The sequence below is a fragment of the Castor canadensis genome, chromosome 11 (assembly GCF_047511655.1).
Source record: "Castor canadensis chromosome 11, mCasCan1.hap1v2, whole genome shotgun sequence".
NCBI classification, from domain to species: Eukaryota; Metazoa; Chordata; class Mammalia; order Rodentia; family Castoridae; genus Castor; species Castor canadensis.
Window position 1 is genome coordinate 17,538,528 of NC_133396.1, and position 24,377 is coordinate 17,562,904.

The 24,377-nt window shown below is 41.2% G+C and overlaps 1 long non-coding RNA gene and 1 other non-coding gene across 2 annotated transcripts in view; both read left to right on the forward strand.

Moving 5' to 3' along the window:
* The first annotated feature begins 294 nt into the window (after nucleotides 1-294).
* The window catches only part of LOC141414039 (uncharacterized), a 32,485-nt gene continuing 8,402 nt past the window's right edge, over nucleotides 295-24,377 (forward strand). The window contains exons 1-2 of the long non-coding RNA XR_012439142.1: nucleotides 295-1,347; nucleotides 17,984-18,084. This is a non-coding gene — a long non-coding RNA (uncharacterized lncRNA). The remainder of the gene's footprint in view (nucleotides 1,348-17,983; nucleotides 18,085-24,377) is intronic.
* On the forward strand, nucleotides 8,741-8,814 carry Trnan-guu (transfer RNA asparagine (anticodon GUU)). The gene has a single exon. It is a non-coding gene; the product is annotated as a tRNA-Asn (tRNA).

The following is a 24,377-nucleotide window of genomic DNA, read 5'->3' on the forward strand; positions in this document are numbered from 1 at the left end:
GAATTAGGAGGTCCCAACTCTGCTTGCCTTCCAGTGCCTCCAAGGATCATGCTCTGTCCGGGTGAGCGGCCTCCTTTGAAGGCAGAGCTGAGGATTCGGCTTCCAGACTGCGGTGGTGGGAGTGAGTCACAGTCTGACAATGTTATCTGTCAAGTGCTGCCACTCCCAGCTCCTGGGCCTGGCCATGCCCACAGCCTCGTGCACGTGTGCGCGTGCATGCATGCAGCCTGAGTTCTCATGGGGCAGTCCTTAACCTTATGGCCTGTGGAGACCATGGGAGGAGAGGAGCTTTTCTGTCCACTCCCCATGGCACTGGCTCCAGTCATTATTTTCAATATAATTGATCTAAGGCAGAATTCAGCCAAAAAGAGGGACAGAGATGGAAAATGCTGAAATAGGGAGTAACTTCTCTAAAAATTTGCATCCAGAACTCTTAGAGGGTCAAATTAGGGCAGGGGGAGAGCCAAGGGCAAAGAGGAGGTCTGTGTGCCAAAGAAGGCCATACTGGAATGGTGTTTGACACAGAAATATATAAACTCATACAGTGTTTATATACTCTTAAAAACTATTGAATTGCACAATTTAAAAGGTTGAATGTGCTGGGCTTTTGTGGCTCATGCCTGTAATGCTAGCTACTTGGGAGGCTGAAATTGGGAGGAGTGAGGTCTGAGGCCGGCCCAGATAAATAGTTCGTGAAACCTCATCTCCAAAGTAACTAAAGTAAAATGGACTGGAGGTGTGGTTCAAGTGGTAGAGCACCTGCTTTGCAAGCATGAAACCCTGAGTTCAAACTCCAGTCCCACCAAAAAAAAAAAGGATGAACTTGTAGGGTATGATGGCACAAGTCTGTAGTCCCAGGTACTTGGAAGGCTGAGGTAGGAGAATGACTTGAGCCCAGGAGTTCAAGACCAGACTGGACACACAGTTTAGTTCAAAAACTAAACAAGAGAATGGATTTATGATATATTTTATGTGTAATATGTATATATAAAGTTTTTTTTAAAGGGTGTCTGAGTGGAAGGCAGGTGAATCTGTCCCCAGAGGAAGACCATGCTGGCTGTGTGGGGCAGATGGAGGGATGACTAAGATGATTAGAAGGACCTGGCTGCTTCCAGATTTGAATACATCTGGATTTGGGCTAAAACAGTAGCATCTGGGAAGACTGTGAGGTTGGAACCAGTCCCTTCTCTTGGAGACCCAAGGCCAATCCAGAATTAGCCCAGTTATGAGCCTTCAATCTTCATACCAGATACCCTGAATCACCATCATCCATGTGACTTCTGACACTGACTCAGAAAACACGTTCCAGTTTACCTGCAACCTTCAAATCCACCCACAGCAAACAAGGTATGCATCTCTTCTGGCTCATTATGTGCTTTTTTTTTTTTTTTTCTTTTAACTCCCACATTTTCTGTTTCAATGCTCAGGAAAGCCCATGTGGAAGGTAGAGAAGGTGAAGCTATTTTTATTTATAGATGGAGGGAGATTGAGGGCCCTGGTCAATGTTATCTGGCTATTGAATGATGGAGTGAGAAGTAAGACTCAGGTATTGTAACTCCAACTCCTTCTTCTGTAGAAGGCACCAGAAAAAAGCCCTGGAGAAGGACCAGGTTGTCTTCCTCCAGCCTTGGCAGCACACATTGCATACAGGCCTTTGGCAGAGAAATGTCTGTGCCCATCTGCTTACTCAGGGGAGATTAGGACTGCAGGTGTATTTCTCCTTTTTCTACCTGCATCCTTTTCAAAACCTCTAAGTAAACAACACTCTTACCTCTCATCAGTTTTTTCTCTCATGCCAGGAAACAGGTTCTTACTGTTCTCTGTAGGGTTTGTGTAGGGAGCTAGAGAGAGCAGATCATGGTTTCATATCTTCTGGCTTTAGAGGAAGGCTCTGAGTTGAGAGAAGACCCCTCTTAGAGAAGGATCTGAAGGGGTGGCTCTAGCTGTGGTGGTGACAAGTCTCAAATGTGTGCTGCTTATTTCTCATACTCCAAGAAGAAAAGGGGCTGGGGGTATAGCTGAGTGGTAGAGTGCTTGTCTAGCATATGTGAGGCTGTGGGTTTGATCCCAAGCACAGAAAGGAAAAAAAAAAACAAAAAAAGAGTTGGGGTAGGAGGTGGAAGCCCAGGGAGGCTCCTCCAACTTCAGGGTAACTTACCATCAAACATTGATCAATAGGCAATACAAAGATGGGACATGCTTCTCTAGGTTTTCCAGATGAGGTGGAGCAAGAATGAGGACACAAGACAGTATACTGGCCCAGTACTGGTGGCCCAGACGTGAAATCCTAGCTACTCAGGAGGCAGAGATCAGGACGATTGCGGTTCAAAGCCAACCAGGGCAAATAGTTCTCAAGACCCTATTTCACAAAAACCCATCACAAAAAAAGGGCTGGTGGAGTGGCTAAAGGTATAGGCTGAGTTCAACCCCCCCAAAATAGAGTAGACTGTGACATGAGAGAGGTATAAACACAGCCTGATGCATGGCAAAGTTTGTATCTTGCTGAGGGTTCTGGAAAGTTGTCTGTGGGGGTGATTACATTTGAGAAGGAACTGAAGGAGATCTATACAATTTATATTCTTCTTAAAAAAAAAGTGCTACCTTTTCTTTCTAAACAAAGGGCAGGTTGGCAGAGGAAGATGAAGTGGGTATGAGCGAAAAGAAGTGCGTTCTGTGCAGAGGCAGCACGGCGCACGTTCAGGCATGGGATGGGAATGTGGGCACAGGAGAAGCATGGGGTAATTCAGTATAGTTAGAGGGTGAGGTAGTGGAAAAAGGACTGGAAAGGTAGACGGGAGCCATATCATGGAGGCCCTTAAATTCCAAGCTAAAGAATTTGCACTTCATTTAGTGGGCTGCTGGGAACCCACACAGATGACTGGATTAGAAGTGTGCTTTAGGAGGACAGGGCAACCGTGGGAGGGTGAACTGAAGGTCCCTGTAGTTAAATTACTTAGAGGATGAGGCAGGCTCTCTGGGGATGAGTTCTTAGGAACTGTAAGGCAGGAAGAGTCATTCAAAATTCCTGAGTATTGATCCGGCCTGCCTTTGTTTTGAGGAGAGGGAGCCAGGAGACAAGCCTCTAGTTGCTTCACAGGCTGATGGAAGAGGCAGGTCAAAGATCAGGTACCCTGAAATGGTGGGCCAGGACTTACCATTTTGGGGTAAAATGCTTGGGACTGCAAAGAAAGGGGGACTTGAGAAATAGTTCAGAGCTTTCCCATAGAGAAAAGAGCATGGATCCTAACCTTTTCTCTGCTCGTTTTAAATCGTACTGCCAGTAAAGGCATTTTATGTTTAACTGGCACCTAAGTTTCCAGGTGTGGAAGTTTCTACACACCAGTCATGAAACAAACTGCCACTGCTAAACATAGATGAAGGTCTAGGTATCTGCTGTTTTTCCACCATCCTAGTAGGGATTCCAAGACTGGAGTAGTGACTAACCCACTGGACTGTGGGTCTGGGAAGACCAGGACCCTGGGCCAACTCCGACAACACAACACATGTCCTCCACCTCTCAGCTTTGCTTAATTGGCTTACAGGAATTAGTCTTGAGAAACAGAGAAAAAGCAAGAAACCACATTCTCCTAACTCCCAACCCTCTAAAGGAGAGGTCAAGTGAGGTCACCCCTGCTTGGCCAGGGCTAGGATGGCCCAGCCCATGAAAATGCCATCTTGGAGCATACAATAAAGCAACAGTACAGAGCAGTCAAGAAATGACAGTGAAAGTTGGACCAGGGACAACTGGAGGAGGATGTCACAACATGGAGCCTTACAGTGGGCGCCTGCTAACTATTTATGGATGGTATGAATGAATTTCAGAGATCAGAGAGCATTCATTATTAAAGAAATGCAATTAAAATTGTAGCAAAGATCAGAAAGCTTGCTAAGTCTCTGTGTTGGTGAGGGTGTGGTAGACAGAGCCTTCCAGGGCCTCTGATACAGTTGTGAGTGGGTAGCTTATGTGAAGGGCAATTTAGCAATATCAATCAACATTACAACGTGTGCAGTTGCAGAAGAACAATTGCACTCTGGGAATCCATCCTGCAGAAATGCCCTCGTGCAGTGACGGAGGGAGGTACAAGTGTGTTTGTTGCAGCTTTGCTTGTAACTGAACAAGATAGAAAACAGTAGGGGGCTGGTAACCTTGATTCTGGTTTATCCATTTGATTAAGTATTATGAATTATTATATGCACTGATTTGCAGGATAAATTGCCTTGCAAAAGCTGGAGGAAGAATAGTGGGTATAGTATGATGCCATTTGGGTGAAGAATAAAAAGCAATGTGTGCATGTTTGTATGCTACCATTTGTGTGGGAAAAAATATGTATTTGCTTCTGTAAGCATAGACTATCTCTAGAGAGAATATTTCTTGGGTTTGCCCCAAGTGCTGGGGGGGTTGGGGAGCGGATACATTGTATACTAATTTTTACCTTTTTAATCTTATACTATGTACAGATAATGCTTACTAAAAACATTTAAAAAATATACACAAATTGAAGAGAATTTCGGGGAGACTTGTTTCTGTTTCCTTCCTCTGAAGGGGCCGGGCCCGGTGTGTTAGTCTACAGCACCCCCTGCCTGCTGCTGCTTGTGCCCTTGCACTGTGCAGTGTGAGTTGGGGAGAGGGGTGTGACAAGGCAGGCAGGGGATTTTGAGGGAACGCTCAACCTTTTTAAAGAATCAACCTTTTTAAAGAAAGAGAGAAAAGAGGAGTGGAAGAGATTGGAGGTGGAGGAGTCTCAGCAGGACAGGATGCACCAGAGGCAGTGGGAATGGGCAGTCCTGGGTTTGAGCACTGACTTATTCTTCCTGGCTGTCAGCTCTACATACATGACCCTCTTAGTAAGTCTCTGTTCTTGCCCCGTAAATTGGGTGAATAATGCCTACCTGGAGAGTTGTGAAGATCAAATAAGGTACCAAATGTGAACAGTGCTTTAGAATTAGAAAAATGCTATACAATGCTAAGGGATTATTTTTAACTAGCCTCATTTTATGAGGTAATAAGAGGTAAGATAGGACAGCAGTTAAGATGAGGACTGTGGAACCAGAACTGCCAGAATTTGAAGCCCGACTCTACCACCCACTTTCTGGGGTGACCTAGGGTAAACTACTTAATTGGGAGACCTGTGGTTTTCATCTGCTAAGCAGGGTTAGTAATAACATTTCATAGGGTTGTTTTGAGGATTGAGTAAATAAAGACATAAAACACTTGGTATAGTGTCTGGCCCACAGTAAGTGCTATGGAAACATTGACCATTACTTATTTCTCCTCACATATGCCACGCTTATGTGCCTTACGCCTTATGGATGCACTTGCTAGGTGTTAGCACGTGGTATCTATGATTGTGAAAAAACTGAGGCCAGGAAAGGGGATGTGACTCGGCTCCAACCATCCAAAGAGTGAGAGGTAATAATTCCTCTCCAAAGAGCTTCCTGGACAAAAGCGCTCTAGTTTGGAGGATGCCCAGTAAGAATATAGTTCTTAATTGCTTTAACTGAAGCAAAGCAAGACTAGATGGAGGATGCAGGAAGGGTAACACAAAGAACAGGAGCTTTAGTGGGAGGAAGATTTGGAAAAGGACAGGGTCTGAGGGGAGACCAAGGGGCATCCTGTGTCAGGATCTATGAGAGAACTTAGCAAAGAGATATGGCAAGCTGGGGGAGTGGCTCAAGTGTAGAATGCCTGCCTAACAAGTGTAAGGCCCTGAGTTCAAACCTCAGTACTACCAAAAAACCCGCAAACCAACCAACCAAACAAAAGCACAGAGATATGGCACTAATGGAAAACCAAGTGAGAATTAGGAGTACAGGACCCTGGAAGAACTTTAGGGAAGAGGATCAAGTATGGGGGCTTTTCCACCAATCTCTTAGGGGTTAGGAACTGACAGCATGATGACAGTTACCCTCACTATAAATAAATATTATATAGTGGCAAGTATGAACTATGTTGCTATGTGCCAGGTTCTAAACCACACAGAGAGTTAAAAGATGGCTATTTGCTAACTGGATGCCCTTTGGCAAATGACTAAACCTTCTGAGCCTCTGTTTTTGTTTGTTTGGTTGGTTTGTTTTGGTTTTTTGTTTTTTTGGGTTTTTTTGAGCCTCTGTTTTCCAAACAGGTACAGTAATACATACCTGGCAGAATATCATTAAAAGTGAAGCTGGGTGACAATGAATGTGAAAGCCAAATGCTGGCATCTTGGGAGCACTCATCAACATTAGCTGAATTTAAATTAAGCATCTCTCTGTGGGACATTGAGACAGGAGTTAGGAGGGACATGAGAAGTTCTGAGAATAGGAACCTGTTGACAAAGGAATTGAGGGGAGAGACAGTACAGATGCAGAAAAGATTTGAACAAATACATTAAAAAAAAAAAGTCACCACAGTATACTCCAATAACTAGAAAAGCGCAACTGAAAAGCCCTACAGAAAGGCTGGGCTGCCAAAGGGGCAGCCTTGGGAGATGATGATGTAGCCTTGGGGGACTCAGTTAAATGGAGGACAGGTGCAACCCAGGTGGAAAAGAGCAGAGGGAATGTGGGACTGAGAAGGCAGTGAGCAAGGCACAAGTGACTACAGAGCACCTACTTTGTGTCAGTCATCATGCTGTGTCAGTCACCGGGACCTAACCTTACCAGATCCTCCTTGTGAGGTATCCATCCATTTTATAAATGAGGATCAGAGATGCTAAATAACTCACGAAAGTCACAGTAAATGGAAGACTCAAAATTTAAACCCAGAACTCTGATCACGAAATGCATACAAAGAGACCAACAGAACTATCAGTTTAAGGAAATTTATGTTTTCCTGTCTCATTCATTCATTTAGCTAATATTTCTTGAGCATTTACTACGTGCTAGGCACTGGCTGGGCTATGCTGAGCAAAACAGATGCGATTCCTGCTCTGACAGAGCTTTACGTCCTGGAAGGTTGGACAGATTTTAAAGAAATCCACACCCATGTAAATGCAATGAAAGAAATGAATGAGAATGCTCTGAGAGAATAATGTAAGCCCTGGGACTGGGGAGTCATCAATGACCTCTCTGAGGATGTCACACTTAGGGTGAAGTAGAAGAGTGAGTAGGGCCACTGAGTGTGTGTGGTGAGAGGGTTCCAGGTAAAGAAATGGAACACATGAAGGCCATAAGAAAGGGACCAGTGAGGAAACGCTGTGAACGTCAGGGGTGCTGGTGGGGGTGGGTGAAGTATCATCGGTCTCATCAAAAAAATTCAAATACCTCGTGTTACGAACTTTTTTTTTTTTTTATAGTACTTGGGTTTTGAACTCAGGGTCTACACCTTGAGTCACTCCACCAGCCCTTTTTTGTAAAGGGTTTTTTTTGAGATGGAGTCTTGCAGAGCTATTTGCCAGGGCTTTAAAGTGCGATCCTCCTGATCTCTGCCTCCTGAGTAGCTAAGATTACAGGCATGAGCCACCGACACCCGAGTGAACTTTGGTTTTAACGGTAAGTGCAGTGGGAAACCATGGGAAGATCTTAGGCAGGGGAGTGACATGAGGCAACTGATGAATAAGAAAGATCATTCTGGGCTGCTGTGGAACGGGATTGAAATAGTCAAGAGCTAAGACAGAAGCAAAGTACAGCTATCTAGAAGGCTGATGGTGGCTTGGCCTGGGGTGACAGGGAGACAGGAGAGGACATGGAAGCATATTTTAGGAGTAGAAGGGAGAGATGATGATGAGTTTGGTATGAGGTGGGCAGAGAAAGTTAGATATGAAGGTTGACCGTGAGGTAAGGAAATGCCATGTTGAAGGACTGAAGGAGTAACAGGATTGGGGCAGAAGGGGGAATTTAGGGCAGTGAGGTAGAGAGAAGGCCATAATGGAATTTATCTTAAGAATATTCAATCGATTGTAAAAGATAAGTTTGTAGTTTGTGGTTGTTGTTGCTGCTAGGTTTTTTGTTTTCTTCCTTTTCTCTTTTCTCTCACTCTTTTTTTTCTTTTTGCTGTTTGAAGTCAGGGTCTCACACTTGCAAGGCAGGTGCTTTACCACTTGAGCCATGCCTGCAGCTTGTTCATTTTGTTTTTGTTTTTAAAAATGGGATCTCCCTGTGTTGCCTGGCTGGGCTCAAATGCACCACCCTTTAGCCTCAGTCTCCCAAGTAGCTAGGATTACAGGTGTGCACCATTGCACCTGGCTCCATAAGTTTGCAGTTTGTAAAAACATAGGTGAAATATTTTAAGGTAGTTAAGCAAAATGTTTGTTAGATATAGCCAGAACTCATAGGATGTATTAAATAGTAAGTAGAGCATTTATGTTTTAAACTGATAGGAAGGACCAAGACATACCCAATAGTCTAAGGCACTTGGGTACTGAATAACCATGGTTACTAAACTATATTATTAGTATTATTATATTAATACCAAATGAATGAAAGGCACTAAATATTTATAATATCCTAAACATGCACAAGCCACATGAGGCACTAAATTTACCAAGGCACTAATATTTAATATACATTAAATATGCATGAACATTAAATATTCATGAGGTTTTATTTTATTTATTTTTGCCATGCTGAGACTCAAAACCAGGGCCTGGCACAAAGCTACATTCCCATTCCTTCTTGAGGTTTTCATTCAATCTTTCGGTTAGACATAGATGTCCTCTGCCCAAGATGTACAAAAACAATTGTTGTCGCTCTAGTGATCAATTAATAAGCTATAGCTTTGGCCCTGCAAACTTGTTTCTCTGTTTAGAAAAGCAAGTTTGGAGCCTCTGTGGCGCAATTGGTTAGTGCTTTTGGCTGTTAACCGAAAGGCTGGTGGTTCAAGCCCACCCAGGGACACATGGTGTAACTTTCAATCCTTCCTGCCCACATTAGAAAAGCAAGTTTGTGTGGCACAGGGCACACCTTCCATCTGTGTGTCCTTTTCCTTGAAGGTCACCTCTGGCCTTTGTAACAGTAACAGGAAAGGCTATGCAAACACACAGAACAGTGTGTTTTAGATTAATTTAATAGACCATGTGATTTGAGCATTTTAAACTTGACCTGGTGAGCCTTTCTGGTCTATAACCTCCAAGGATAGCTTGACAGTCATGAATTTAGGACAGAAGTCATAGGTATGTTTTTGGCAGTGAGGCAGCGTGTTCAAAGTGGTGCTGTGGAGAGTATGTGGTATCTGTGTACAACATGCATCAAAGCAGTGAAGACTAAAGGCAGAACTGAGACAAGAATCCTGGCTAGGAGCTCTAAGACCTGAAATCTGTGCAGGGGTACTAGGAATAAAGGGTGTGGTATATGTTTAGAGCTATTCTGAAGGAAACATCAGCAGGTTTTGGTGAATTACTAGATTTAAGGAAGGGGAGGGGGGTGGTAGGGTCAAAGTCCATTCAAGGTTTCCACTGAATGAAACAGAAAGAACTGACTTAGAAGTAAAAGATGTTGTTTATAGTTGGTCGTAAGTGCCAGGGGGCCTCCAGATGGAGGTATATTAACTTGATTACTTCCAATAATGGCCTTGACATTGATTGATCTGCCTTTCCATTCCCCACCTCCATTTACTCTCCAAGTTCTATTGATCTTTTTCATTACAATGTCTCATCTTAGCCAGGTGCCTGTGACTCACACCTATAATCCTAGCTACTCAGAAGGCAGAAATCAGAAGGATTGTGGTTCAAAGTCAGCCCGGGCAAATAATTCTTGGGATCCTATCTCGAAAATACCTATCACACACAAAACAAAACAACAAAAAAAGACCCGGTGGAGTGGTTCAAGGTGTAGGCCCTGGGTTCAAACTCCAATACTGCAAAAAAAAAGAAAAAGTCTCATCTCTTTTTCTTGTTTTCTCTTATCTATTCACTGCCACTTCTCTGGTTCAAGTTCTTGTCCTCACTTCTTGAGATATTACAATAACCCTGTACCTGGGGCCTGCTTACAGACATTTTGACATTGAAATATTCTGGTTATGGTGGGGACAATTTAAGTAATTGTTCCAAATGTACAAAATGGCTTGATAGTCCTTTGTTCCTCTTGGGCCCTAGAGGATGGCTTGGGAGGAGAACCCTCCCAGTTCCATTTTCCCTCCATCCCAAGTGTGGGTCCAGGAGCATTAAGGAGACTTATGAGCTTGGTTGCACTCAAGACAACTGTTTGGAAATGCTTTTTGAGGCTGATTTTCTATTGCAGTGGTAATAAAGACCATACGAGATAGGCAATGTCTATATCCACAGCCCATAAGGACACCATGCAACTCTTGGGAAGTGATAAATAAAGGGTGGGTTCCTGGAAAATGGTTGTCTCAAGCTCTTTTAAAAAAAATTTTAGGCCCCATACTGGTGGCTCACACCTATAATCCTAGGTACTCAGGAGGCAGAGATCAGGAAGACTGCAGTTCGAAGTCAGCCTAGGCAAATAGTTCCAGAGACCCTATCTCAAAAATACCCAACACAAAAAAGAACTGGTTGAGTGGCTCAAGTGGTAGAGCACCTGCCTAACAAGCATGAGGCCCTGAGTTAAAACCCCATATCCACCAAAAAGAAAAAAAAATGTTAGGACTGGAGGTGTTGCTCAAGCAGTAGAGCACCTGCTTTGGAAGCACAAAATCCTTCAAACCCCAGTCTTACCAAAACAAAAAAGTTTTTTAGATAAGGTCTCACTAACTAGCTCAGGCTGACCTAGAACTTTCAATCCTCCTGTCTCTGCCTCCTGAGTGCTAAAATTACAGGAGCAAAACACCATGCTTGGCTCTATTTTTTAAATACTGGTTACACCTCACTATTTGATTTTGTATTTTATTAATGGTTAATAAATTGAAATTTAAAAACTCTGTTAAAAAGTGTATGAAAAACATGTAGAGAAAGAATGTCAAGAGAATGAGAAGCCGTAGATTGGGAGAAAATACTTGAGAAAGACACATCTGATGTGTCCAAAATATACAAAGAACTTTTAAAACTCAACAATCAGATAGTCGTCTGTTATTATGACTCTGTGTCATCACAAAAGGTGAAATTGCATGCATACTTATGTAATACAGGTGTGAAAAATTTTATCTTAAAGTGATTGAAAATTTTTTTAAAGCTTTGGTATTAAAGGAGGTGAACATCAGTTTCCTCATTTTATTTATGTTGAATACATTTTTACAATGATGACACATCATTTGTTACCTTACTGTTTTAACATCTCTATAGTGTATAGTTAACATCCAGTGCTCATCTAGCTGAAAGTATGGTTTATCTGAACCATTTTGGTAAGCAAAGATGCCTTGGAAATCTTTGCCCCTTTTCTGAGCAGCATACCTCTCAGAATTAAACAATTGCTTCACAGGTGTGTGTTGGTACAGTCTTGAAATGTTTCTACATTTCTGGGGACTCCCTCAGCCAATTTTTCATGGAGAGCAATCTGAAGAAATGTCCTTGAATTTCTGTTTTAAGTTGTATTGGGTCCAAATCAATCCATATGTATAAAAGTTATACTATATAATTGTAGACCATTGCCCAGATACCTACCAGGTTTTCCATCTAATAAGTAAATTAAACAGTTGTTGTCAAAAAAAAAACCAAAAAACTCAACAATCAGAAAACACCACCATTAGCCAGGCATGATGGTGTACACCTGTAATCCAAAAAGAAAAGTGGGGGAAGGGAGCAAAGAACTTAACAGCATCTTATCAAAGAAGATGTACAGATGGAAATGAAAGATGCTACACGTCGTATATCATCAGAAGATACAAATTAAAACAACTGTAACACACCACTACAGCCTGTTAGAATGGTCAGCATCCAAAACACTGACAATTCCTCAGGCTATGAGGATGTGGATACATTTGTCCAAACTCATAGTGAGCACAACACCCAGAGAACCCGAATGTAAGCGTGGATTTTGGTTGAAAATGTGTCAATGAAGGCTCATTGATTATAAGAAATACCCCACTCTGTTGGGGGATGTTGATAATGGGGAAGGCTATGCATGTCTGGGGTGCATGGGAACTCTCTGTACTTTCCTCCCAATTTTACTGTGAACCTAAAACTACTCTCAAAAAATAGTCTTGGCTGGGCACCAATGGCCCACACCTGTAATCCTAGTGACTCAGGAGGCAGAGATCAGGAGGATCGAGGTTCACAGCCAGCCTGGGCAAATAGTTCATGAGACCCTATCTTGAAAAACCCTTCACTAAAAAGGGCTGGTTGAGTGGTTCAAGGTGTAGGCCCTGAGTTCAAACCCCAGTACCAAAAAAAAAAAAAAAACCCAACACGCACATGAAAAGGGCTAGAGGAGTAGTTCAAGTGATACAGCACTTGCTTAGCAAGCATGAGGCCCTGAGTTCAAACACCCCAGTAGTGCCAAAAAAAAAAAAGTATTTTGCCTACCAGCACCCCCAGCAAAAGCTGGGGACTGAAACCAGGAATTCATTCATGCTAGGCAAGCTCAAGTCTTTTTCCTTTTTTTTTAAACAGTATATGGACTAAAAACTGAGTTTAAGCTTGAAATTTGCTATTAGCTGTGTGGCCTCAGGCAAATTACTATCTGTCTGGGCTTCAGGGCTTCATTCTTCAAATGTGGAAAATGAGAAAATGGGACCTTCCAGCATTTAGCCTTTTAGCTCACTGATTCCCCAGGGGTCCCCATCCCCTACCCCAGGGTACACTCATACATAGTGCTAGGAGCTGGGGTTCTGTACACAACTGTCACCTAAAAGCGGTATCAACATGGGGGTAGGTGGTGCCCTTGAATGCCTTTGTGACCTAGGAGGCTGGGATCACAAACGCTCACCTAGTAAAAACAATTATTTATTTTATTTTTTTCTTTTTCTTTTTTGTTATTGTTGTGCTGGGGGTACATTGTGACATATACAAAAGTTAGTAATGGTTATTGATATATTATCTCCCACTCCCTTGAGGAAAAGTCTAACAGCCACTTTACAAACTGTCATTCCATTTGTCCTGATTTAATCATCATCACTTATTGCCTCCCAATGTCTTAATGATGCAGCTAAGTGATGAAAATGACAGCCTGTACCTATGATGTCACAAAAACCTTTAAGCAGGTCGGAAAGATGTTATATCATTATAAATCCCTCCCTGTCTTTTTTAACAGATAAAGGAATTTACAAGAATCAAGTGTGTTGTCTAGCCACAGGGCCCATGAGAGCTTCTAAGTGTCATTGCTGCTTTCCAATTCCCCAGTCCTCCGTCCATACAGATCCAGGACCACATCACTCCAGAGGCAGGCAGACTTTCTGCAGCAGTGAGGGGGAGTTGGAGCTGGGTGTGCCCAACTGATTAGGATTTGCCAAAATATTCCGTACTTAAAACCCCATCTGGTCTTTGTCCCATATATTTTCCTTTCCATCTTAAAATGTGAGCTGCTTTTGAGGGAAAGCCAATCCATATGTTTCTGATTCACTTACGCTTAATTTCTCCAAAAAGGGCTCTCTAACATCCCTGAGCTTTGCACATCTTCTAGACCACAGGAAATAGGGCAAGGCCAAGAGGGGGCAGACGGTGCTGCATGGGATTCAACCCTGTAGGAAAATAGTGTTGCCCCACTTCACAGTGGAGGCTGAGCCTGGCTTCAGTACCTGATTCCAGCTCCAGCTCCAGCCAAGGTGACAGCTTGGACCAGCTGGTATGAGGTTACAGCCAGCACCAAGAATATCCTAAAGCAGGGAATGAACTTGATCCTTAAAAACATGGCCAAGGCATGCAGCGAAGGTCATGTGTGAGAGAAGCAATGATTCTTTGGAGTTTCAGGTCTATCCCCATCACATACTCCAGCAGGAATACTTCTGTGCACCCTTGAGGCACACCTGACTATAACAATGTAGTGAAAACACTAGCTACATTGCGAGAAGCCATGGAGATACCACAGTGTGATAGAAAACACTGCGTAGTTAGGCACACTGGGTTCAAAACTGGACTCTGACCATGAAGCTTGGACCTTTAGGCATGTTAGTTTATCTCTGTGAATATCATCAGTAAACTCCACCCCAAAGACTGTGAGGGGAATTAAATGAAGCTTGGTGGAGTGGGACACACCTGTAATCTCAGCACTCAGGAGACTGAGGCAGGAGGATTGTGTTTGACAACATTCTGGACTGTATAGTGAAATCTGGTCTCAAAAAAACAAACAAACAAAAAAACCAAAATAAATTCTGGGTGCAGTGGCTCATGAGTTCAAGGCCAGCCCTGGCAAAAAGGTGGTGAGATCCCATCTCAACCAAAAAACTGGGCATGGTGGCATACACCTGTCATCCCAGCCATGGGGAAAAGTAAATAGGAGAATCTCAGTCCTGACCAACCCAAGTATAAACATGAGACCGTATTCAAAAAATAACTACAGCAAAAAGGGAAGGACATCACTCAAGCAGTACCTGCCTAGAAAGCCTGAAGCCATTAGTTAAAAAAAAAAACAGCAGGGCAAAAATGTATTAATCAAGCCATAAGTGCTTTAGGAACAACTGGGTAACTATTTGGGAGAAAAAAAAAAAAGTGAGACTATGGTTCAGGGTACAATTCAGTGGTATTTGCCTAGCTTGCCAGAACCTCTGTGTTGATCCCAGCACTGCAAGACAAACAAACAAATAAAAACAAACAAACAGAAACAGAGAGAGAGAGAGAGAGACTCATCCCTCACTGTTTATGTCAAAATTAATGCCAGATTTATTAAATAATTAAATGTGGAAGGAATGGAACCACAAAGGTTTGAGCAGAAAATACAGCAGCACTTTGCAGAATCCTGGTATGACAAGGGATTTCTTTTAATAAGCTTGACACAAAGCCCTAAGACCAAGGAAAATACTGGTAAATCTGACAAAACACAAACAGAAACAACTTCTGTGTATTCTATATGGCAAAAATTATTATAGATGAGGTTGCAAAACAAATGACAACTTGGAAACGTGTTTGTAGTCCTTACAGATTTATGAATTTCTCTAATATAGCTATAACACCCCCAGGGGCTGGTGATACATCCAGGGGTAGAGTACATGTCTAACATTTGTGAGCCCCAGGTTTGATCCCCAGCATTCTTCCCTGAAAAACAAGAAAGAAAAAGAGGAAAGAAAACACAATTGCTTATAGTAAAAACAAGCAAAAGAGAGCTGAGTGTGGTGGCTCACACTGGTAATCCCAGCAAGTGAGGGAGGAGTAGGTAAGAGGATTTCAGCCCATGCTAGCCCCAGGGAAAAAAGCCCAAGACCTTATCTGAAAAATAACTAAGCAAAAAAGGGCTAAGGGCATGTCTCAGTGGTAGAGCACCTACCTAACAAGCATGAGGCCCTGAGTTCAAACTTTAGTACCTCCAAAAGGGAGAGAGTGAGAGGGATCAAAAGAATAGGCAATTTATAATGGAAGAACTCTGATAATGGAAAACATGAAAATATGTTTTAACTGTTAGTTATCAAAGAAATACAAATAAAAACAGAGATTGCATTTATTACTTATCAAGTTGATAAAGGAAAAAAAATGGATCTTTTCTGTACTTCCAGTGAAGGTATCAAATTGTTTTATTAGCTGGGCACCCATGGCTCACGTCTCTAATCCTTGCTACTCAGGAGGCAGAAATTAGGAGGATCACAGTTCCAAGCCAGCCCTATCTCGAAAATACCCAACACAAAAAAGCAGGGCTGGTGGAATGGCTCACGGTGTAGGCCCTGGGTTCAAACCCCAGCACTGCAAAAAAAAAAAAAAACTGTATTATTATAGCTGGCTGTGATGGTGCATGCCAGTAATCCCAGCACTCAGGAAGCCACCCCGACAGGAGGATTGAGAGTTGGAGGACAGTATGTGCTATAGAGCAAAACCGTATCTCAAAAAAAAAAAAAAAAAAAAAAAAGTATTATCACTTATCACTTTCCTGGAGGATAATTTTATCTTAATGTATCAACATTTTAAATGAGTCATCCTATAATCCATAAATCCCTATTAGGATTTTATTGTTAAGAGTTAATAAGACAGTGCAGGGCTGGAGGCTCACATCTATAATCCTAGCTACTTTACAGGCTGAGATTAAGAGGATCATGGTTCAAGGCTAGCTCAGGCAAATAGTTTGAAAGACTCCCATCTCCAAAATAACTAGAGCAAAATGGACTGGAGGTGTGGCTCAAGTGATAACAGCACCTGCTTTGCAAGCACGGAACACTGAGTTCAAACTCCAGTCCCACAAAAAAAAAAAAAAAAAAAGAAGGTAAATTGTAAGTGCTGGGAGTGGCTACCTTGTCTATAATCCTTTCCGGGCCAATCTGGGATACATAGCAAAATCCTAATCAAAAAAAAAAAAAAAAAAAGACAAAACAAGGTGATAAATGATGAATACACAAATGAAACTTAAGTTAGCCTTTGGCCTTGAACAAGTTGTGTGGTCTTTTTTTTTTTTTGTCTTTTCTTTTTTGGTGCTGAGATCGAACCCAGGGCCTCACGAATGCTAGGCAAGCGCTGTACCACGGAGCTACATCCCAGCCCCTAGTTGTATGGTCTTAGGCAGGTAACTCACTTTGGTCTGAAGATCTTATTTGTAAAGTAAGATTATTAAGCCTTTAAAAAAAAGAGTTAATAAGACAAGCAAACAAAAGTGAAAATTAGGGCAGAAAAAGTTTTCTACATGTTAATGAGTAGAGTATTGGTCTATACTTCTGTAATACTGTGCAATCATTACACACACACACATATGTATATATGGCTGGTGGAGTGGCTCAAGTGGTAGAGCACCTGCCTAGCAAGTGCAAGGAGCAAAGTTCAAACATCAGTCCCATCAAAACAAGAAAAATACATACAGCATATATAACATAAATACTGTGATATACACAATGATGTATTATTGGTTGAAAAAATAGGACACAATCATAGTACATTGCTCTCTGGCTCTTTTTTTTTTTTAAGTTTTAGCAAGGATTTCTTCTAGTATAACAGGATAAAGTATAGACAAAGGAGAGGGGGATAGAGAGAAAGAGAGAGAAACATTTCCTGCCCTCATTTGGGAAACGGGAACAAAGACTCCTCTGGCTCTTTTTTTTTTCCTTTTTGGTGACACTGAAGTTTGAACTCAGAGCTCCACACTTGCAAAGCAGGCACTCTACTACTGGAGCCACTCCTCCAGTCCACTTTGCTCTAGTTATTTTGGAGATGGGATCTCAAGAACTATTTGCCTGGACTGGCCTTGAATCACAATTTACCTGATCTCAGCCTCCCAAGTAGCTAGGATTACAGGTGTGAGCCACTAGTACCTGGCTGACTCTGTTTTTATTTTTTTAAAAATTCCTTTAAATAAAAAAAAACAAAACATACATTCTTACTTGATTTGTGTCAAAATTTTAAAAGCCTGGATGGATACATACCGAACTGTTAGCAGTAGATACTCCTAGAAGAGAATGGGAAAGAAAATACATTTCACTTTGTACATTTTTATATTATTTTAAAATGTTTTACAACCAGCATGTCTCCTTCCTTCCTCTTCCTTCCTTCTTCCTTTTTTTTCTAAGATTCAGTTGGCTTTTCTTTATGATTCTAGAATCAGACAACACTTGTTCTATAAAGCAGAATGCATGTTTTCATTAGCTGAGTGGAGGGTTGGTTTTACTGACAGAAAACTGGAGAAAGTAACTTCAAGGTCACTTTCCTTGTAAAGGTCCAAGCAGAAATCCTTCTTTGTTAGATTTTGTTAGGTTGACTCAGGTTGATTGGGATCTCCTGCCTTTTGGAAAACTGGGCCATGGCAAAGTTCATTTTGGCATGAGTGAGGCCATTCTGGTTTGATCTGGTCTTTTGGGGTCTTCTGCAGGGGCTCAGTCCAAAACAGTGGCCTCTCATAAACTTTCACAGAGGAAAACTTTTTAAAAACTTCTTAAAGGCAGGAGGGAGAAATGACCCAAGAATTAACCTAGATTTTGTGAAGATGGCGGCTAGAGGTAGGAAGCAGAAAGCGAGCCTCCTATAGTGAAATCTTGGAGAGACGCTGGAGACACACTTTGCAGGCATAATCACTGAGAAAAGGCATAACTTTGACTCCTCCACACCTCCAGCAGGCGCAGAGAATCTCCACTTCACGTTAAACGGAGAACCGAGGAGGCCCCCGGGGCCGCCAGTGGCCGGCGCCCATACGGCTTGGGAAAACGCGGACCAGGTGAGCTTCGCGGTACCGCGGTTCCCCCACAGACAAGCCTGGGCCAGAGCAGCATAGCCCCCTGGACAGACTGACCTCCACCCGGGAAAAAAAGAGAAACTGAGTACTAAGCAATAAGAACAGTTAAGACACGCTGGAAAGAGGGTGGGGCGCCCTGAGCGCTGAAGATTGGGGGAAGGGAAGCCTTCCCGGGACTGTAAATAAACGAGCCTGGCGGGCCGGAGAGGCTCTGGTGGGAGCGGGGCGCGCCCAGCAACCAGGAGTGGGACGCTTGTGAGAGGAGGGAAGACCCACTTCCCACGTGAACTGTAAATAAACACGCAGGCCTGACAACGCGGGGCAGTGTCGCCTTTCCCAGTGCTTGGAAAGGGAAAAGCCTGTAGCAGAGGCCCCCCTCCCCCGCACAGGAGAACTCTGAGCAAACAAAGCCTGTGGGACCAGGTGGGTGCTAGCTCACCCCAGAGATCTGCATAAATAACGCCTCCAGCTACAGGCTGAGAGCAGCAGGCAGGCAAGCCACAGTTGCAGATACCACTCTCAGAACTGCCTCCAGACGCTTTTTTTTCTTTTTCTCCCTACCTTTGATGAGAGAACAACCGAATTACACCTGCAAGCCGAAAAACTTACTGAAACTGTATTGCATTTGAACTGGGGACACTTGGTGGGGCTTTTTTTTTTTTTTCTTCTGTGTGTGTGTGAGTGTAGTTTTGTTCTACTTTATGCATCCCCTTTGATGAGACAACTATAGAACAATATCTGAGGCACCAACTCCAGGACTGGAGATTGAGACGGACATCCAAATTATTAAGACTGAAATTGCATTGCATATAAACTTGGAAGTTTTTTGGTTTTTTTTTTTTTTAATTTTCTATTTTCCATTTTATTTTAATTCATTTTTATAAATAGATATTACTTTCATATACTTATTTTTTATTTTTTTATCTTTGATTTTCAATCCTCTCTCTGTCACTCTATTGTCTGTTCAGCTTACTGTTGATTAGTACACTAACACTCCCTGTTTATACCTTTGAAACTCTCTTGTCTGATACCTTGTTCTGCTTTCTCCCTCTTGTCTGTGTATTTGTTTTCTCCTTTTCTTTAACTTCTTGCTTTCCATCTCAGCTCACTCTTCCATTCTCAATATTACCATTGTTATTATTACAAGCTAGAAAATACTTAATTACACACAGTACAGTGACAGTAACAACACCAAGGACAATGACAGGAAGACAGAAAAAACAAGGAAACCAGTTTCCCCACAGCAAAAAATTAGTACAGGAACCAGAGGGGAATGAAGAGAACAGAAACTCAGAGCCAGACTCCAACAAAATGAAGATAAACTATGCCAAAGGACCCAATGAAGCCTACAAGAATAATTTAAAAGAAGACATACTACAAGTACTCAATGAGAATTTTATAGAGATGATACTGGATAGGGTCAACCAAAATGTACAGGAGACACTCAAGAAATTCCAAGACAATAAAAATAGAGAATTTGAAAAAGCAAAAGAAGAAATAAAGGAAACCATAGAAGCACTGTATAAACACCAAAATGAAAGAGAGAACAATGAATAAATGGATAAATGAACTCAGGACAAAAATAGACAACAATAAAGAAGAAAACAGCCAGGATATGGAAAACCTCAGAAAAAAGAACGAAACAGAACTGCAAAACAAAACGGAAGGCCAATCCAGCAGAATAGAACAAACAGAAGACAGAATCTCAGAACTTGAAGATGAAATGGTAATTAAAGGAAAAACTGAAGAACTATTAATTAAACAACTCAAGACCTGTGAAAAGAAAATGCAAGAACTCACTGACTCCATCAAAAGACCAAACTTGAGAATCATGGGCATCGAAGAAGGAGAAGAGGTGCAAGCGAAGGGAATGCGTAATATATTCAACAAAATAATAACGGAAAATTTCCCAAATCTAGAGAAAGATATTCCCATACAAATGCAAGAGGCCTCCAGGACACCAAACAGACCAGATCAAAATAGAACTACTCCACAACATATCATCATTAAAACAACAAGTTTAGAAACTAAGGAAAGAATATTGAAGGCTGCAAGAGAGAAAAAACAAGTAACATACAAAGGTAAACCCATCAAAATCACAGCAGACTTCTCAACAGAAACATTAAAAGCAAGAAGAGCGTGGGGTGAGATCTTCCGGGCACTGAATGAAAATAACTTCAACCCCAGGATACTCTACCCAGCAAAGCTATCATTCAAAATAGATGGAGCAATAAAAGTCTTCCATGATAAGCAGAAACTAAAACAATATGTGACCACAAAGCCACCATTACAAAAGATTCTGCAAGGGATCCTGCACACAGAAAGTGACACCCAACTTAACCATGAAAAGGCAGGCAGCACCAAACCACAGGATAAGAAAAAGCAAGACAGTAGAGAGTAACATCAAGTTAGGTACACACAATCAAACCTTCAAACAACTAAGATAACTAAATGGCAGGAATCACCACATACCTATCAGTACTAACACTTAATGTTAATGGACTAAATTCACCCATCAAAAGACACCGTTTGACAAAATGGATTAAAAAAGAAGATCCAACAATTTGTTGCTTACCGGAGACTCATCTCACCGACAGAAATAAGCATATGCTTAGGATGAAAGGCTGGAAGAAGATTTACCAAGCCAATGGCCCCCGAAAACAAGCAGGAGTAGCAATACTTATCTCTGACAAAGTAGACTTCAAACCTACATTGATCAAACGAGATAAAGAAGGACATTCCATACTAATAAAAGGGGAAATAGACCAAAAGGAAATAATAATCATCAATCTGTACGCACCCAATGTCAACGCACCCAATTTCATCAAACATACCCTGAAAGACCTAAAAGCATATATAAACGCCAACACAGTGGTTGTGGGAGACTTTAACACTCCATTATCATCAATAGATAGGTCATCCAAACAAAAACTCAATAAAGAAATCCAAGATCTAAAATATGCAATAGATCAAGTGGACCTAGTAGATGTCTACAGAACATTTCATCCAACTTCTACACAATATACATTCTTCTCAGCAGCCCATGGAACCTTCTCCAAAATAGATCATATCCTAGGGCACAAAGCAAGCCTCAGCAAATATAAGAAAATAGAAATAATACCATGCATACTATCTGACCACAATGCAGTAAAAGTAGAACTCAACAACAAAAGTAAAGACAAAAAACATGCAAACAGCTGGAAACTAAATAACTCATTACTTAATGAAGAATGGATCATCGATGCAATAAAAGAGGAAATTAAAAAGTTCCTAGAAGTCAATGAAAATGAAAACACAACCTATCGGAACCTATGGGACACAGCTAAGGCAGTCTTGAGAGGAAAGTTTATAGCCATGAGTGCATATATTAAAAAGATTGAAAGATCCCAAATCAATGACCTAATGATACATCTCAAACTCCTAGAAAAACAAGAACAAGCAAATCCCAAAACAAATAGAAGGAGAGAAATAATAAAAATAAGAGCTGAAATCAACGAAATAGAAACCAAAAAAACCATACAAAGAATTAATGAAACAAAAAGTTGGTTCTTTGAAAAAATAAACAAGATCGATAGACCTCTGGCAAACCTGACTAAAATGAGGAGAGAAAAACCCCAAATTAGTAGAATCAGGAATGCAAAAGGGGAGATAACAACAAACACCATGGAAGTCCAGGAAATCATCAGAGACTACTTTGAGAACTATATTCAAATAAATTTGAAAATCTAAAAGAAATGGACAGATTTCTAGATACATATGATCATCCAAAACTGAACCAAGAGGAAATTAATCACCTGAATAGACCTATAACACAAAATGAAATTGAAGCAGCAGTCAAGAGTCTCCCCAAAAAGAAAAGTCCAGGACCTGATGGATTCTCTGCTGAATTCTATCAGACCTTTAAAGAAGAACTGATACCAACCCTCCTTAAACTGTTCCATGAAATAGAAAGGGAAGGAAAACTGCCAAACACATTTTATGAAGCCAGTATTATACTTATCCCAAAACCAGGCAAAGACACCTCCAAAAAGGAGAACTATAGGCCAATCTCCTTAATGAACATTGATGCAAAAATCCTCAACAAAATAATGGCAAATCGAATTCAGCAACACATCAAAAAGATTATTCACCACGACCAGGTAGGCTTCATCCCAGGGATGCAGGGGTGGTTCAACATACAAAAATCAATAAACGTAATAAACCACATTAACAGAAGCAAAGACAAAAACCACTTGATCATCTCAATAGATGCAGAAAAAGCCTTTGATAAGATCCAACATCATTTCATGATAAAAGCTCTAAGAAAACTAGGAATAGAAGGAAAGTTCCTCAACATTATAAAAGCTATATATGACAAACCTACAGCCAGCATTATACTTAATGGAGAAAAATTAAAACCATTCCCTCTAAAATCAGGAACCAGACAAGGATGCCCACTATCTCCACTCCTATTCAACATAGTACTGGAATTCCTAGCCAGAGCAATTAGGCAAGAAGAAGGAATAAAAGGAATACAAATAGGTAAAGAAACTGTCAAAATATCCCTATTTGCAGACGACATGATCCTATACCTTAAAGACCCAAAAAACTCTACTCAGAAGCTTCTAGACATCATCAATAGCTATAGCAAGGTAGCAGGATATAAAATCAACATAGAAAAATCATTAGCATTTCTATACACTAACAATGAGCAAACGGAAAAAGAATGTATGAAAACAATTCCATTTACAATAGCCTCAAAAAAAATCAAATACCTAGGTGTAAACCTAACAAAAGATGTGAAAGACCTCTACAAGGAAAACTATACACTTCTGAAGAAAGAGATTGAGGAAGACTATAGAAAGTGGAGAGATCTCCCATGCTCATGGATTGGTAGAATCAACATAGTAAAAATGTCGATACTCCCCAAAGTAATCTACATGTTTAATGCAATTCCCATCAAAATTCCAATGACATTCATTAAAGAGATTGAAAAATCTACTGTGAAATTTATATGGAAACACAAGAGGCCACGAATAGCCAAGGCAATACTCAGTCAAAAGAACAATGCAGGAGGTATCACAATACCTGACTTCAAACTATATTACAAAGCAATAACAATAAAAACAGCATGGTACTGGCACAAAAACAGACATGAAAACCAGTGGAACAGAATAGAGGATCCAGATATGAAGCCACACAACTATGAGCAACTTATCTTTGACAAAGGAGCTAAAAATATACGATGGAGAAATAGCAGCCTCTTCAACAAAAACTGCTGGGAAAACTGGTTAGCAGTCTGCAAAAAACTGAAACTAGATCCATGTATATCACCCTATACCAAGATTAACTCAAAATGGATCAAGGATCTTAATATCAGACCCCAAACTCTTAAGTTGATACAAGAAAGAGTAGGAAATACTCTGGAGTTACTAGGTATAGGTAAGAACTTTCTCAATGAAACCCCAGCAGCACAGCAACTAAGAGATAGCATAGATAAATGGGACCTCATAAAACTAAAAAGCTTCTGTTCATCAAAAGAAATGGTCTCTAAACTGAAGAGAACACCCACAGAGTGGGAGAAAATATTTGCCAATTATACATCAGACAAAGGACTGATAACCAGAATATACAGGGAACTTAAAAAACTAAATTCTCCCAAAACTAATGAACCAATAAAGAAATGGGCACGTGAACTAAACAGAACTTTCTCAAAAGAAGAAATTCAAATGGCCAGAAAACACATGAAAAAATGCTCACCATCTCTAGCAATAAAGGAAATGCAAATTAAAACCACACTAAGATTCCACCTCACCCCTGTTAGAATAGCCATCATCAGCAACACCACCAACAACAGCTGTTGGCGAGGATGCGGGGAAAAAGGAACCCTCTTACACTGTTGGTGGGAATGTAGACTAGTACAACCACTCTGGAAAAAAATTTGGAGGCTACTTAAAAAGCTGGACATCGATCTACCATTTGATCCAGCAATACCACTCTTGGGGATATACCCAAAAGACTGTTACTCCAGAGGCACCTGCACATCCATGTTTATTGCGGCACTATTCACAATAGCCAAGTTATGGAAACAGCCAAGATGCCCCAGCACTGACGAATGGATTAAGAAAATGTGGTATCTATACACAATGGAATTTTATGCAGCCATGAAGAAGAACGAAATGTTATCATTCGCTGGTAAATGGATGGAATTGGAGAACATCATTCTGAGTGAGGTTAGCCTGGCTCAAAAGACCAAAAATCGTATGTTCTCCCTCATATGTGGACATTAGATCAAG